At 41.8% G+C, this 18,748-nt stretch overlaps 1 protein-coding gene across 1 annotated transcript in view; it reads right to left on the minus strand.

Annotated features, from left to right (window-relative positions):
* Positions 1–18,748, minus strand: part of LOC116435084 (uncharacterized) — a 114,081-nt gene that overhangs the window by 71,073 nt on the left and 24,260 nt on the right. The window lies entirely within an intron of this gene.

An 18,748-nucleotide genomic window follows, 5' to 3' on the forward strand; every position in this document is an offset into this window, starting at 1 on the left:
CAAACAGATGACGCCAATAGGTAATCGACAATAGTTACCCTCCGCAATAGTGGAAACCCATTGAATCCCGATATAATCAACATTCCGTTTGATTAATGACGTCGTCGCTCGCGGCTAATATAAACAAAGAACGAGCGCCGTAAACATTTTTGGCAGCGGGAGTAACGAAATTCCTCCATTTCCCGTGATTACAAGCTCCCCTGTGTCCTCCGTGCGCGATTTGAAAAGCAAAGCGGCGCACCGGTTCAGACGCGAGGCGCAACAAAGCGACAATAGACGCGACAAGAGATCGGATTCAATAATTCATGCAACGGGATCACAGGGCTGTAAGCATCCTTCACGCGTTGCCCTTCGACAAAAAGCAGCTTCCTCCGTCGGAGGCTCGTTAATCAGAATTTCGAGGGGGGTCGATCGAGACGGCGCGGGAAGCATCAAGGACGATCGCTTATGCAAACGCGAGTCAATTATCGAAACGCGTCGCAAAGACTTCACCGGCCTTCTTTTGTGTTTCGGTCTAAGTAACGTTTAATATTCATTCACCTTGTCCGCGGACGTTGGACGCGGAAAGAAATGGAGGAAAATATGATTGCTCGATGGCCTGGCCTCTCGGCGAAGGGTAGCGACAAAGTTACATCCGCGACGGCACGGCATTAACGCCATTAACAAGGCTTTTTACGTATTCGAGGGAGCCTCGCGGAAGGATAAGCCCGAATCTATCCTTGTTCCCCTTTGTTTCGCGCTCGTTTGATCCTTTGTCGGATGGAAATGCGCGACGAACAAGGAGATGCGTAACAATGCAGCTCGCAGACGGCAAACGGAGGATATTTCTTTTTCTGGTCGCAAACATGTTTCTGTTGACCATGAGACTCGTACGTTCATGACGCTCGTTCATTTATTAACACGTTGGACGCCCCGCGATTTCATCGAGCGACGTATTAATTTTATCGCTGTTTCGATGCCTTCAGCGCTAGATTTACGGACGTCTGTTCTACACTTTGGTCTGTCACTCCTGGAAGACGTGTTTGTTCATATAGGAGATTAGAGTTTCGAGAATTATAATGTACATTCGCACAATTGCATCAAAATCTACTTGGATCATTACGGAATGACGCTTAACGCGTTGACTGCCACGAGAATCTTGAGAGCTTTGTACGTTGATTGTTCTACCGTAGCGAACGTAAATACGATTATTGATCATTTGACATCAGAATTACTACTTAATAATATTATCTAATTATTTATCATTAGGTCATATCAATTTACCATTTGTGTTGAATAGCGTAAAAGCCGTTCAGGTTGTAGACAGGTTTTTCCTACGACTCTGCGTGAAATTGACGTATGTCCTGTCCATTATTTCCCCCATTATCCCAACTGAATTTAAACGGAGTTTGTGCGGGCGATACCGGAGACCCGAGCATGCATAGGTTGCGGTGTACACACGCCGTCACATTGAATTCCAATATTCGGTAAGATTACCGCGAAACACGCCGCGCGCACCGCAAAGTGTATCCTGCAGTTTCGGAGGTCGCGTAATTACGAAGATAAACGGTAATCTTTAGATTGCAGAAGTTCGCCGGGCTGCAGAAAGGCAAAGGTCGATGAGTTTATGCTCCCGTTGCGCAATAACTTGCTACAGACTGCATCGGGAGATAAGTTACTTCCTTAACAACAACAACAACGATAATAATAAATCGTGTTTAGTGCACGAAAAACCGTTGGGACTACAGGAAGTCACTGTTCGACCAGGTGCAAGGAGATCGTGAGTAATTAGACACGTATTTGCATGTTAACCCTTAGCACTCCAGGTTGTTTTGTAATCTATCAGCAACTGCAACTAATTTTTATAATATTCCTAGCGAAAATGAGAAATGCTTCGATCTTTTATTTTCCTTAGTACAAAAGTTGGATGTGTGGAAAATCGAATAATTTTATGGTGGTTTCTTTCAGATTCATTGAAATATTCAAAATTAGAACTAGTGCAATATTGGAGCTTACAGAGTTCAAAGGGTTAACACATTGCGTACCGGCTAGTTTTCACTGAGGTCAACTTATACATAGAAAAACTCAGATATCATATTGTTACGTAATATATTCTAAATAGATAATCAATTCGAATTAAATTTTATATTTTCTTCAATGCTGTGGTAATTAGCGAAGTTGAATAGCTAATTGTCTTTAATGGCATTAAATGAGAAATGCTATAACATTTCTTCGATCTATTATTTTCCTTCCCAGTACGAAAGTTGGATGTGTGGAAAATTGAATAATTTTAGGGTAGTTTCTTTAACACCTTACCGTACAATGACGAGTGAGGCTCGTGATGAAGATTTCTAAACTAATTTAACAAGAATCAATGTTGTTCATTACCCACGGAGATATATATATATATATATATATATATATATATATATATATATATGTAAACATATCGATTATAGTAACTAAAACTCAAAAGTATTAAAAAACAATGAACACTAAACTCAACTGTCTGCCCGTCCACGTCACAAACGAAACTTCGAGAATCTATTATTGTCTACCGTACCGGACGGAACAAAATTCACGGTGAACATCACATCGAAGAACAAAAGATTCGATTTTTTATCTGACCCGACCCAAGAATTCCTTCTTATCCAGTTTCAGCGCAGTCACGGAGCGTTTCGGTGCGTTCAGACGGAAATATTCGAACAGGTACTACATCGAATCGATGCTACTTGATGCGTGCTCGATATCATCCCAGTCGGCACGTAAATAGGGGATGATTTCCGTGGCAAAGGGTTGCCAGAAGGAAAGGAATCGCCGCCGGTATGCCGGCGCACGGTTTCAATTTTTTCTCTCTTTTTTTTCCTTTTTTTTTTTTGTTTTCACGTGCACGCCGCCGTTGCGGATTTAGGCCGCGCCACTTTCTATTTTCCATCGGCGTTTATCCGCCGGCCAAAAAGTACGCCTCTCTGTCGACCGAACGGCGATGTATCGACAGCCCGATATCGAAGCTTCCAGTCCGCTGTTCCAATTGAAAATACGAGACGTACCGGGCCGGCCAGATTTTTCTTCCGCGGGAAATCCCTGGGAAACAATGCCCTCCTGCTGAGACTCTAACGCCCATCGCGCAGTTTTTAATAAATTTATTTTTCATCTGCTCGGCTCTCGATTCGTATCGCGTCGGAGCTACGGAATTTCAGCCTCGATGCGCTGCTGTCGATAACTCTTTCGGTTCCTCGAGGTTTAGGTTAATTGGAATTGTTCCGGACTAATCGAAATGGTCGAACGGATGATTTTAACACGTCGAACGCCACCTGATTTTACGACGCCGAATGCGGGGGATGTAACGATACAATATTAAATCATTTCGTTGCACTGCGCCGTTATTGCCGCTGTTTTGCCCTGCCGAATGTCACCGCGTTAGACAGCGTTGTTTACAATAGAGGAATGTTCCCAGATAATTATCGTTTAATTGAGGCAGTAACTGAATTTTCACGGATCACCGGTGACCATGGTATTCAAAGTGTTAAAGGAGAAATAAATTGCCATTCTCGATTTCCTTTACAATTATAAATACTAGAACTACCGTACCAAAATGACTGGTTTCGATTCTTTTGTTTAGCAATTATTGATATCTTCGAAGCATTGAATATTCGAAGTGATTTTTAAAATAGTTTGAGTACTATAATGGATGTCTGAAGAAACTGAAAATAATCTATTGTCACAATTTTTATAGGAATTGCATATTAATCGTATTAAATCATCGGTTCTAGTGTTAAAAAGGCACAGATACTTGTTTGAGGAATTATACACTTGTGTCTCTCACGAAGAAATTTGAAAGAGTTGGCAGTTCTAGTGTTAAGTTTGCTAGAATATTTCTTCTCTTGAATATTTAGTACGTCATTGTATTGTTATATAATTATCTATTACACACGGGTGGTTACTATCGAATAAAATAGTAGATTTCTCTCGAAATGTTTGCGAAGATTTCCTTGATTCCTGAAATGTTATGTAACGCTTCTACTTCTTGAATTTACGATTCCATTTTGCTCGTCTAGCAACGTAGGATTCCATTATGTTTCTCTGGTCACGTATCCATCCCCGTTTCACTTGCTTACACGTACGAACGGCGCAATTTATTAGCTCACTCTCCGGCGGTTCAACAGTCGTTGCCGGTGATATACGTTCTCATTCTACTCGATCAACATTCCGTGAATTTACTAAATTCGTCTGACATGACGTAGGGTTACGCTACTCCCCCTTAGCTGTAATATAGCAGCCCGGAGAGTTACGACTTACGCTGGCGGCGGCAAGTTTAGGCGCCTCCCGTGAATCGATGGGGACATGCTCGTTAAATCAACTGATTTCGGTAATTACGGTACTCAACCGATGAATTACGAAGTTTCGCACTTTCCGGGTTTCGAGGAGAGTTCTCTTAACTTGTTTTTTAATTCTCCGTCAGTATTGTTCGGTTTTCTCGCGTTCTTTGCATATTCGGTTCTACTGTGCCCGTACATCTGATATTTTCTGATATTCTCTTATTAAGAAATATTATTTTATGACAGGATTGAAAAAGTTGTGGCAAATATTTCGCAAAGTGAACCATTACTAGCTGCTTTATTTCCGAAGTGCTTCTTTCCTACAAAATTACCACTTTCAACGGTATTTCCAAAAGACACCTTTTGAAATTTTCACTTCAAATTATTTTCTTTATCATTTTTCCTCAATTGAATTTTGGATATTTCTTACAGGTAACTTTATAGTGGTTATTGGAAAACTCGAAAATTCAATTTAGGATGTACTAAGCTTGGAAAGTAATTTTAAATGAAAATTTCAAGAGGTACCTTTTTACACCTTCGGTGGAAATACTGTTAAATCTTCATTTCTCTTGCATTCCTTGTACATTCTACTATATCCACACATATAATATTTTTAAGGATTCTCTCATTAAGAAATATCATTTTCTAATAGAATTGACAACCTTATAACAAACATTACGCAAAATGAACCATTACTAACTACTTCATTTCCAAAGTACTTCTTTTCTACAAAATTACCATTTTTAAATCTTCATTGCCAATCACTTATTAACGATAATTCCCTATTACTCTCCCTTCAAAAATTAAATGCTACCAATCAATTTATCCCTAATACATTCAGCTTCCAAAAGACTTTAACAGAATTGACAACCTTATAACAAACATTTCGCAAAATGAACCATTACTAACCACTTCATTTCCAAAGTTCTTTTACAAAATTACCATTTTCAAACCTCCATTACCAATCACTTATTAACGACAATTCCCTATTACTCTCCCTTCAAAAATTAAATGCTACCAATCAATTTATCCCTAATACATTCAGCTTCCAAAAGACTTTAACAGAATTGACAACCTTATAACAAACATTTCGCAAAATGAACCATTACTAACCACTTCATTTCCAAAGTTCTTTTACAAAATTACCATTTTCAAACCTCCATTACCAATCACTTATTAACGACAATTCCCTATTATTCTCCCTTCAAAAATTAAATGCTACCAATCAATTTATCCCTAACACATTCAGCTTCCCAAAGACTTCACCAGAAATCAACAATCGACACTTCCTGCTAAAAATCTCTTTCCTAGTAGAGTGAAAAGTTATCGAAAGCAACGTTCGCAGAACCCACCGGTTGGTCACCGGCTCCGATCTATCGAGCGTTCGATGGAATCCTTATCAAAGTCGGTTCGCGCGATTCAGTCGCGATCGAACTCGACGCGGATCCCCCGCGAGCTCGGCTTTCGTTTCCCCGGTTCGTTTTGCGTGGGATTTCGTTCGGTCGGTGTACAGGGAAACGGCTAGGAGGAGGCCGCTGCGAATTGGAACGTTGCGTAAATACAGGCGGCTGGCGCGCCGTTTAATAGCGGCGGTTCTGTTGCTTTCCCGCCGGATTTCGGGTACAGTGATCGTTTCCGGTCAATATATTTTTTCATTCGCGGATCAAGGAGCTTCGGCGGACTAGTAGACACTTCGAGAACACTGTAAACGACTCGAGAAGAAGCTGGGAATCACTTGAACCCGTTACGAGGTCATTCACAGCGGCGATTGTTTGCAATTATTAACACTAGGTTTACGGAACGCGTCAAATTGACGCATATTGGATTTTAGAAATATTATTTTGTAAATGTTTACACACTGACATGTACCCCAATTACCTGCTATCAAATCTCCAGTTTCCACAGTCTAAATAAACGAGCATCGATTCTTTTGGGAATAATATAATGAAGTGTACAATAAATGCCCGTAAACCTAGTGTTAACCCTTTGCACTCGAAAGTTTTTCAATGGAAATATTCAACATTTTCCGACGAGATATAGGCGATAGTTTGAAACTATTTAACGATAATTCATAGATAAATTAAGCACTGAAGGAGTTTTATTTCAATCTTTCACGTAGCAGTGCAAAGTTCCATTTCAAATATTAAATATTCAACTTGATAGTTTTGTTGTATCGAATGAAGCGGTGTTTCAGCGGCCGCATATTGGCTGCACGCCGGCCTGCTAAAGTACCGGACGGAAAGCTGATGGTCACGAACGTCTCTAAGAATAATTCCCGTGTCGTAAAATTCTCCCCCTGTTGTCCTAACACGGACAATGCAGTAATTGATATAAGATCGAATGAACGAAGTGAAGCACAGAATTTCAACTGAAATTTGAAAACCGGTATCGGCCGCGATACGTTCAGTGTTAATTAAAATAGTATTCCATTCAGAAAGAGATGAGAAAAGTTCGAACGTTCCACGCCAGGATTCTTCATCAACCCATTTTTTCCTTCAGCCCCGAAACCGCAGACCTCCACTTTCCACATTATCGTATGCAAATCGCGGAAAAGCCGCGTAGCTTCGGCCTCGAGCGCTCCCCGGTGCCCTCTGGGAACTTTCATAGACACGGGAACGATGTTCGCGTGATTAAAAAGTGGTTCTCCGCGTTGGGAAAATATTTTCAGAGAATTTTCGCCGCTCGAGCCTGGGCCTGCTCGGATACAAAGGCGATTACGGGCTGAGTTGATTAGAATTGGAGAAAAGTTTTAAAGGAAACGTCCGAGGGTGTAGAAAACGCAGTTTTCCCGTGATCTAATTTCTTCGTCAAGCGTATCCGTGGAACTATAAAAATGGTATTTCACAAAAATTCCACTAGAAATTCCGACGAAGATCCATTTAACACTTCATCCCGGAATCTCTTTAACTCTAGGCTTACGGATATTTATTGTTCAGTTTATTCTAATCGTCTCAACAAATTTTATGTTCGTTCATTTAGATTTTGGAAGTTGGACGTTTAAAGATTAGATGATTAGACACATTCGTGTTACTGTATCAATGAAAATCGACAGAAGCATTTACCAAATAATATTTCTAAAATCCAATATGCGTCAATTTGACGTTTTCCGTATACCTAGCGTTAACAACAGCTACACTTCATCCCCAATTATTCGCGAAAGGTCAAAGAAACTTATATTCACTTTAAATGAAGCTTATCTGAAAGAAATGTAGGATCCTCGAGAGAAACGCCACTGACAAGCAGCTGCCTAAATCAACCTATAAATCACTGTCGCCTCAGTTTCAACTGAAAGGTGTTAATATTCCGTTTCAATTCCAATATTTCCATCGATTTAAAATTCAAATCGAAACCGCCGGACCGAAGGGATCGCATTAAATAATCCCGTTATCCCCGAGTGAAAGGCGTGCAACGCTCGGGTCACGTGCGGGTTAAATAAAGGGGAAAGCGTAATTCGAGCCCGAAATTCGTGTTCCTAACGTGAACCGAAAATGCCTGGCGTCTGACCCGGTTCGCCGGACGGTGGCCTACATCAGCTCGACCGAAAAACAGTTTCCGGCCGGCCCTTCCGCGTCGCGAGCATCGTCGGACCCAGCTCACGCCGTTTTGGTCCCTGTAAACGCCCGCCGCGGAGAATTTCGAATTATTAGGTCGCGTAACCCGAAACGTCGGTCGGGTTATTCAAAGGGAAAGAGGAATTGGTCTTTCAGCCCTTCAGGAACGACGTCGACGAGGGATGCTCTCGTTTCCAGCACCTTTTTCTATTTCATTCGGATCTAATTATCACTTCTTCGTACTTCGACGAATCGAAGGCTGTCGTAAGAATATTCAGAAATCTGGATTACGTGGGGATTACGATGACCCGTGTAACGGGGAATGGAGAATTCGAGAGAATTCAGGGAAGTCGGGAATAAGACGTAGATTCCGATGAGTTAACACTGAAATTTTTAATAATTGATTAAAGGAATTGTTTCGATTAAAGTCTCAAGAGATGAGGCTTTGTGTTTCTATAGAGGATTTTCAAAAAGTTGATAGAACTCGGTAGTTTCACTGTCAATTCAAATGAAGTTTATTAACCCTTTGAACTCTGTAGGCTCCAATATTGCACCAGTTGTAATATTAAATATTTCAATGAATCTTAACCTCTTGGCGTACTATTTACTTTCGTTACTAAGCTCGTGTAATATTTTACTATCGACAATTTGTAAGAAATACAACAAAATTTTCCATTCTACTTCAGGTGGAAATTTTATTTGAAGATAATACATTGATAATAGCAAAATAGTCGTTTGTTTTAACCCATGGGTAATGAACCACGTTGATTCTTGTTAAATTAGTTTAGAAATCTTTACTCACTCGTCATTGTACGGCAAGGGGTTAAAGAAACTACCCTAATTATTAGATTTCGTAGACATCCAAATTTTGTACTAAGGAAAATAAAAGATCGAAGAAACAGCATTTCTCATTTTCGCTAGGAATACTATAAAAATTAGTCGCACTTGCTGATAGATTACAAAACAACCTGGAGTGCTAAAGGTTAATCCTCGTCACCTTTGTATTAGATATCAACCGATCGAGTGCCGTTTGTAAATAGAATAAAACTGGGAAAACGTTATATCACAATACAATCCGAGGTACAAGTAAACAGAAAACAAGAGAAAATATGAAAAATTCCATTGATGATTACATTTATCGTTATCGAAAATAAAGGATAACCCGCAGGGACGCTATAAGGGTTAACCCTTCGACCCAACAAAATGATGAAATTTATAGTTCAATATTAAACTTTATATAATGTACCAGCACATGGAACGTCGAAATAAAATAGTTCTGTCACTTCATTTACCCAAGGTACTCCCTTATGTCAGTTATAAAAAGTATCATTGACATTTCATCAGAAAATAATGAATATTCGTTAAGAAAAATATTCTCGAGTGCAAAGTTAATTCCTGAAGTCCTTGAAACCTGTAAACATTCGAAATTCCGGTACAGTTGAGACCATCCGCTTCGCGAATCAGTCGGAGCTCGCATCGCGTACGAATTTCCGTCGCGCTTCGAACGCGGATCAGTCGAATGATCAATTAACGACTGATAAGGAGCCCGAGGTTCCACCTTACGCGAGCCGATATAACAGGGACGTGGCTCCGGTACGACGCCGATCGATTCTCGGCGTGCATCCCCGACGCTGTGCGCCGCGGAAGGGAAAAGACCGACTGGCTGTCGCGGGCAACAATAACGGCGCGTGTCGCATCGCCGACGACGGGGCGAGAAAAGGGGGGGACGCGGGAGATGGAACCGATGCACCCGACGAACGGAGGAAATGACGAGAGAACGCCGGAAACCAGGAATTTGGTCTACTGGCAGCGAACCGGGCGCAGGTGGGCGGCGGGAAGGTCGACCCGGGGGTTCGCGGAACCAGGTCACAGCTAGGTCACTGAGCCACCCGTTCCGCCCTCCCGCCTCGACGACAAATAAAACCGAGCCGTCGTCGATCTGCTCGCTGCCGAATTAATTATAAATATTGCCGATCCGGTCCCGGCTATTTTATGCCGCCGGAGGATCGTTATACCGCGCGGCTGCTAGGTTTTTTTCAATATTTCAGTTGATTTATCGAACCGTCCCCGATGCTCGCGGTTGTTAACCGTGACATCGTTCTTCGATTGTTCTAGCGTGTTCGTTTGACAAATAGAGGAATTTCGATTCCGTCCGCTCGCCGTCGAATTAATTCGAAATGTCGCGGAACTTGGTCGGTTATTTCGAAGGTGCTCGATTGCTCGTAAACAGGGAAGCTTATGGTTTTCAGAGAACTTTGCCGATGGCGATTTTGTGAGATCAACTTATATCGTACTTACGATCACTCGGATATGTTGTATAATGTATTTTAAATGATCAATTGGAGTGAGATTTTAGATTTTATTTCTGTAATTAGCGAAGTGTCTTCATATAGAAACGAGATGTCTCGTTAGCGGTACGAGATGTTGATAAGGGAAATTAGTCGTCTATGTGATTGACAATGAATCGGTTATAAATATCGTTGATACAGTGTATTCGTTTTGGAAGTAGGTGTCAGACAGTAGCGTCAGAGTGTAAGAGAAAATTGGGGCGTCAGAGTGATAATGCATTATTTCCGAAGTGTTTAATATTCTATCCAGGAATATAGAGAGGTATTTAGCACCCCGTGGCCACGTTCCGGCTCGAGATTTATATAGTTTTGAAATTTCAGTTAAAAGCGAGTCCGCTGATGAGATTCATCCGACGGATTCGAGGAAAAATCGCGTAAATTGTCTGTCGATAATTATCGGCGACTTCGATCATTTGTTTCCATAAATAGGAAAGGTTCACACGTCGGCACGCGCGAAGCCTCGTCGATTCCTCGACGAGAAACCGCAGTGGGTCAGGCGAAAGGAACGAGAATTTCCCGTCGTTCCTCGCCTAATAAAATAACCACGACGCTCGAAATATTTATTCGACTCCGTCCGGCTCGGGAATATAGTCGGCCCATTGGTATTTTTACAGCCGCTCCAATTAATTGCAAATATTCTCGTTATTTCCCCACGGCCCGATTGAATCGCGACCCCCGTTCGACGCTCGCGTCTCGTCCCCGCCGTCCGAAAATCGGCTGAAACGAGCAAAAGTACAATGAAATATTCTGCTATTCGCCCGTAGAAACGATTCCAGTGGGTACATAGAAAATTGTCGAATATCGTTCGGGAAATCGGGTTTCCCGCATGCCGAAACGACGCTAAAACGCTGTCTCCGAATTGGTTTCCCCGGATCCTTTCGTCTGAAAAGTAGACGCTCGCCGGTACCGGTTTTTCGCGGGCACGACAAAGTTATTGAAATATTAAAGTCCACGACCCGACGGCGGCAACGCCGCCCGAGCGGAATTGGAAGCATCGAGCGCTTTGATTTCACGCTCGATCGAGGCTCGGAGTGCGTCGATTGGGCGCACGAAGTTGTTCATTTCGGATCTGTATCGGGCCCCGCGGCGTTCATCGATCAAACTTCTTTTTTAAGAGACGTACACAGAGGAAATTACCTACTTTCTGTCCTACAGGAAAGTTTCTGCGAGTTCGCCGAGCGACGAATTCAATACCGGCGCGATTGTTGCCTTTAAATAAGGCACGCTCGTTTGTTCGAACGATAAATGTTTCGGAGAAGTTCTCCGACGAATGTTTCTGGAGTTACTTTTTATTTTGAGGAATATGCTGTGGATACTGCTCTGTTTAATACTAGAACTACCGAGCGTTTAATACGATTAATATGTAATCTCTATAAAAATTGTAATAATTGATTATTACCAATTCCTTCGGACATTCATTATAGTATTCGAGTGAAACTATTTACTTTCAAGATCATTTCGAATATTCAATGCTCTTAAGGTATCAATAATTACGAAATAAAAACGTTGAAACCAGTCATTTTGACTGGTACGGTAGTTCTAGTGTTAAAAAGCGTATTGTGTCCTCGAGACAAATGTTTTAAACATTTCTTTGGTGAGGTCTTCTTTTCCTAGTGTTAATATTGACGGAGGTATTACAGCGTTTTATTTGCAAACAGTAGCAGAATGTTTCACGGCGAAGCAGGAATTTTATTGAGTTGAAAAAATTATGGAAATGGTATTTGAGTTTTAATAACGAATAATTTGAGAGGCAGTCGTTTGTAAAAAAGCTGCGTACTTTTAATATTAGCGTAGCGTAAATGGTAGTTGATAGTGATTAATTAGCCACTTGGAAGTACATACTGCGGAAATTCGCGGTCGCGATGCCCGTCGACGGGGAACGCAAACGATTTTAATTATGCAGAGCAACAGCTGAACCGAATGCCCCCCGCTTTGGTCATCGTCTGTCAACGATATACAATATTCACGTCGATGATATGCAATTTCATTCGACATTTGAAGATCCCAGCTCGCCGATAACACGATACATTCGTGAAGAAGGAATCCGTGGACGTCGCTTTATTTCGCTTTCTTCGGTAGTCGTTTGATTAACCCCTTGCCGTACAATCACGAGTGAGACTCGTGATGAAGATTTCTAGACTAATTTAACAACAATCGATGTCGTTCATTTAATATTGAACTTTAAATTTCATCATTTTGTTGGGTCGAAGGGTTAACCCTTATAGGGTCCCTGCGAGCTACCCTTTATTTTCGATAACGATAAATGTAATCATCAATGGAATTTTTCATATTATCTCAAAAGCACTCAATATTTGAAATGATCTCGAAAATAAATAGTTTCATTTGAATACTCCAACGATTGTCTGAACAAACTGAAAATAATCTATTGTTACAATTTGTATGATTACATATGAATTGTATTAAACACTCGATAGTTCCAGTGTCAAGGGTTAACACTATTCACATTTATCCCACGCTCAGTCGTTAGAAACTCAAAATTTACAACTTCCGGATTAAACATCCGTGAAACACGTGTCCCCCGAATCCAGCGTTCGCCACGCATCTTACCACCAAATCCGATAACGATCGCGGTCCGGAGTCGTCCGAGCGGAAATTATCAAAAGAAAAATATTCTTCCCGCACGCGGGAGCGAAACGGATCAAAGAGACGTTTGAAACGGGCGGATTTCGCTCGCGAATCCGTCCGAACGTATAATTATAATTAATCCGCGGTCGCTCTTTGCGGTGCACTTTTCGCCGTCTGTGAGTGACAGACCGTAACTACTTGCGGGTAAGGCGCGCGCGTTCCGTTTGTGCGCGAATTTGACAGAGGCTGCGGCCGCGTGACGAATGCAGCGACACGTGGACCCGAGTTAATTAGTCAAAAACGACGGTACACGTGTACGTGCGCGCCGAACCGTCGGCCGGGCGGCTTTGCTCGCACAGGAGCGAAATGACAGGCGGCCGCGTGTCTTTAATTTCACCGAGGGGAACGCTGCCGAACGCGCGGCACGCGGCCGGCCGATAATTCGATCTTGAATTGTTCCGGGAAAATTGTTCGGCCGGCGAATGTTTAATTGACGGGAATTCAACGGGCGCCGGGCATATTTGATCACAGCTCGTCTCTCGGAAATAATATTTGAGATCAATGGACCCCGCTGCGAGAATTGTTATGACGTCCAGTTAAACAGGCCGATTTTCGAGTTTCGTTTCATCATTGGGAAAGAAGAGAGTTTTTTATTTTTGGTGATAGAATTTTTAATTGGGATTTCGGTGGATGAAATGAAACGCTTTCTTCGGGAATTTTTTCAACAGCTTTTGAGCATTTCGGTGTTTGAAATAAGACACTCTTTAACAGAATTACTGGTGGGTCAATATGACCCATTTCTGATGCCGCTTTGTTATTAAAAATAACACGTTTCGTTCGATCGAGTCAATTGAAGTTTCTACGGAATTTCAAAGTCAATTTAACTGTAGGTTCAGTGGTCAAAAGAATTTTTTGAATTAATAATTTTTGAATGTCTAATAGATTATTGCTTTTAAAATTAGAAAGAACTGTGGAAGAATGGTTTTTCATAAAGAGAAGGTTACAAATAAGAATAGACACTTTTATGAAATACAAGTTCGCCATGTTTTTTAATGAAGAACAGGGTCACGGAAATTCTCTGGAAAAAATATTCGACTTGATGCTTCCACGTAAAATTTCTTCGACGAAGGAAGCTTCGACATTGTTTATTCCCAACGACGTACCTACGCGGAAAGTTTCGGCGAAGATGGCAACGGTTTTATAGACGCAAATGGCCGAACAAATAAAACTCACGTATCGAAGTTAATACCTTGAAGTAACAACAGCAGTAAAGTTTCTGCACATCCGTCTTCCGGACGAAAATAACCGGGACCACGTAATCCTACGTGTGTGTAATGAAATGCAATTACCGTATAAAGTACACGGTCACGCGGATAAAACCGTGTCGGCGTTAAGTAACAGTAGCGTCGTCCTTTAACCAACAATTTTATGAAGCGAGCGTGCACTTCGCAAAACTGAAACAGTCGGAAACACTTTACAGTTAGTGGATGTTTCTTTTGTTTCGCTTGAATTTTTCTGCGAATGGAAAAGAAATTTTCAAAGGGAATCTAACAATAATATTTTTAACCAGTTAACCGTGTTTGACGAGTATACTCGTCATGGAGAAGTTGCAGGATTTTGTGTCATGACCATTGGTTTTTCACAGAAATAATTTAAATAGCCAAGGCTCACTACTTTTTACCATGACGAGTATACTCGTCATGACACAAAATACTGCAACCTCTCCATGACGAGTATACTCGTCAAACACAGTTAACTGGTTAAAAATATCATTGTTAGATTCCCTTTGCAAATTTCTTTTCTGTTCGAAGAAAACGTCAAACAAAACAAAAGAAACACTCACTAACTATAAATAATATTTCATAAGCTCTCTTTCAACGAATGCCAAAAATTTAAAGCAACGTAATTCCACGTATCACTTAAAGTTCATTTATTTCCTATCATTTCGAACAATTCGAAACTTTTAAACAAAGAGCATACCGATTCGACGAACTTAATTAAAAAGAAGCACACCGAAGGCTCGCTCCATTCGTCACAAAGATCAGTCGCACGTGTCGTCGTCGCCGCTATCGATTTAAGGAACTCCTCATTTTTCTCGGGACAGACCAAGAAAGAGATTGCGAGCGGGACAATTAAACGGAAGTAATTAAGGAAGTGTGCTCGGGACGATAGCGTAACTCGCTTCTCAGATGAAACACGCGGACCAGTCGTGCAGGTAATTGAAACGCCTTTGAGGGGACTTCTCGAACCGATAACTTTTATAATAATAAATTCGAATGACCGTGGACGGTGCAAATGAATCCAGCGCACGAAATGAATTCCCGATGTACTAAGTGATCCCTGCTACAAAATGATTTTCACTTGAAAAATACAAAGTTTGTGCAAGGAAATTCTCTATTCATATAACGGCATCGAAACGCGATGTCCATTATCATTGAAGAAACTCTATAATATCCCCATAACGTAAACAAAAACACAACCACCATAAGCTTAGCTCTACCATACAACTTTTATCGGAAACACATTTTTGTACCACTGATACTTTGCAAGTTATTCAGCTTTCTCCTGAAAACAGGCGTTCGGCCGCTCGGTGCGACGACGGGCTAATGAAATTCCAAGCAATAACGTTCCGGTCAATAAATTTTAGGACACCCCGTACACTGGGGCTTCGCGATGAATTACTGCTTCGGAAATGCATTTAGGCTGCCCGGAGCTTGCTCGCGGTCGCAGATAAGTGCATTACCGTTTTTCCGCGATTCTCTCAAGCTTCTTTCCCCGGAAGTCGGCGGGGAAGCTCCAAGAACACATCCAACGGGACGTCCCACCGCCTTCTGTTACATCCGTTTTTTACTGGAAAGGGGCGGAACGTGCGCGGACTTCGCGGAATCGCGAAGAAATTCAACGAGCAGAGGCGTCTCCGCTTCCGAAGTCGCGGGACTCGCGCAATTTCGCTGTTGCGTCGGAGGAATTTATTTTTACAGCGCCGCGACTTTGTTCCTGAGCTTTAAAACATATTCCCAGGAAATTCGAGGGGTGTATCGTTGGACCGACGTCGATTTGTCTTGTTCTTGGGAGATCAATTTGAAGGTAGCTTTCGGTATTCGACTGTCAGCGTTCGAAGAGATTTTATTATTAGAGGGTATATTTTACTACGACTCGCGGTAAATTCCGAGGAAGTAAATATGCAATTAGATTGTAACTATAGTTGTGATCGAACTGAACGTTGAAACCACCGAGCAGTTACAGTTATTTCCAATTATGTGTAAAAATGAGTATTTTTCTCGAGATTTAAACAGTCTAATAGCCTTGTATTCGTGTAAATACACAAATTTAATTGGAAATCTTCCGCAGAAATGCTTTCATGATTTAAATACTTGCAAATTGAAGGTTCTGAGGTGGGTCGATTTGGTTCATTCAGTAGTTTCAGTGTTAATGATACGAATGTAGAATAGAATAATAGAATAATAGGATAATAGGATAATATAATGATAGAATGATAGAATAATAGAATACTAAAATAATAGGATAATATAATAGAATTATAAAAGAATCATAGAAACTAGAATTATAGAATTATAAGAGAATCATAGAAACTAGAATTATAGAATTATAAAAGGATCACAGAAACTAGAATTATAGAATTATAAAAGAATCATAGAAACTAGAATCATAGAATTATAAAAGAATCATAGAAACTAGAATCATAGAATTATAAAAGGATCATAGAAACTAGAATTATAGAATTATAAAAGGATCATAGAAACTAGAATTATAGAATCATAAAAGAATCATAGAAACTAGAATCATAGAATTATAAAAGGATCATAGAAACTAGAATTATAGAATTATAGAAACTATAGAAGATATGAATTTCATAACACACAGAATTAACCAAGAATTCAACATACAAAATATTTCACAATAGAACATATTAAACACATTCACTCTCCATCTCAACGAACCAAAACCCAAACGTTCGTCGATATTCTTCTCGCAGCCGAAAGACGGGGATTTTATGCAAAACTCCAGTAATTAAAACATCCCGTTAGGAAGGTTTCAAATAACCCCGAGCCTCCGCAGAATATTAGTGGAAAATTCTCGCGCGGTGCATTCTACCGGCATCCTGGTTCCCATCGGAAAATTCGGCCGAAGAATTCCCACCGAAATTCATCTTTCATTCGACCGTAAATCGGGAGGTGATCACGGGATCCCGCGCGCGCGCGTGGTTACCGTACGATAACGGGCCGATGATTGTTTACAACGGTGGCGGTGTCGCGCAATTAAAATAGCCTTTCGCGCGATAATTCATTTAACGAGCCGGTTTCAGTCGCAGCTCGTTCAGCGATAAACGTTCCCCGCTCCCTTATTGTACCGACGTGTCTTTCAGTTGAAATAAACGCTGAACCAGCGCGCGGGACGTTAATTGCCCTCATTAAATCGGCGATCATCGTTTCCGCGCACGTGAAACGAGTTCAATCACGTTAGTGGTTGAACAACGATCGCCGATTAACCGGCGCACGGTCGATGGCTCGGGAATCGACTTCACGTGTCGCGATTAGCCGGGCGGCGCGGCGCGTTACGGGGAAGAAAATCTCACGCAAATCGCCGGCCGTCCACGTGAACCGTTGCCCGGCATTACGAAACGCGGACGCAATTAGCCGGCGATTATCAGAGATCACGGGAAGACGGGGTTTATTATTGTACGCCCGTGATTGCCGTGATCGGTCGTTCGGATATCGCACGAATCAATACTCCTTTTATCAAGATTGAAAGTAACGTTCGCCGCGTTTATTGGCTCGGAACGCCGTGGCTTCGGAGACTGACCCGCGCACCGGATCTCTCGAATACGAAATTGTCCATTCAATTATCCGGGTGGGAAGAATTAAGATGAAACTTCTGAAACATTCGAGACTCCGAGTGTGAAACAAAAATTCCGAGTTGCTATTCCTTAACCCTTTGCGGACGGTTGTCGGCATTTCGATAAGATGAAATATTCATATTTGGAAGACTAACTCGCGAACAAATGATTTAATCAATCGAATAGCAAGAGATCAGACCGCAGTTTCCCTTTCTTCTATTAATTAAGCAATTGATATGTAATTTAGCTTCATATGTTGAAGGTTTCGCATATTTCGAAGAATTCTCGTCCACAAAGCGTTAACCTTTGCTCTATTCACAGATGTGCTTCTTTGTAGATACTTTTCAAATAGATTATATTATTATTTTCAATATTAGTAAGAATCTCGACGAACTATTTTTTCAAATGCATTTTAAGATAATACAGAGTGATCGAGGGAAAAAACGCGAAAGAAATTCAGAGCGCAAAGGGTTAACCGAAGCTAGAAATTCGTATAAAAGATACCCTCTGAGTTCCAATAATAAATCCACCGACAAGCAAACTCAGCTGAAACTCTCCTCCGAAAAGGAACCGTCCAATTCTCGAAACTCGAAAGACAAAAATCGCGAGAGACCTCCGCGCGCAGGACACTCGAGCCGTTCCCCGGAGCGGAGCGACAGAAGAACCGAATCGAGTCGGCCATAAAGAAAATGACGTATTAGAGGCGGTAACAACGTCTCCGCGCGAAAAGTTCGTTATTTCGCGGGGCCTCGAAAGCCTGGCAGCCTCGCGAGCTCATTAAAAGTATACAAGCCCGGCCGGCTCGGGGAAGCGCAAGGACGCGAGACAGTCTGCGCTCCGGGCCTCGGAATAAATTATGACGCGGAATGGAAGAAGAACGCCTTAACGAACGAGAGAATTACGGGCGGGCCGGAATCATAATCGAGCCGGGAGTGTCCGCCGAGTTCCTTCCGAAACTCTCCGGGTCCCGTTTAATCACCGTTAAACGGCCCCGCTTTAATTGCTCTGTTAGCCGATTTGCAATTTTGAACACGCAACTTCCAACCTGTCCGCCGTTGTTCCTTTGCCGAGGGGGGTCGAACGGAACGGGGCCGGGGGCGGAGATAA

The sequence above is a fragment of the Nomia melanderi genome, chromosome 4, assembly GCF_051020985.1.
Source record: "Nomia melanderi isolate GNS246 chromosome 4, iyNomMela1, whole genome shotgun sequence".
NCBI classification, from domain to species: domain Eukaryota; kingdom Metazoa; phylum Arthropoda; class Insecta; order Hymenoptera; family Halictidae; genus Nomia; species Nomia melanderi.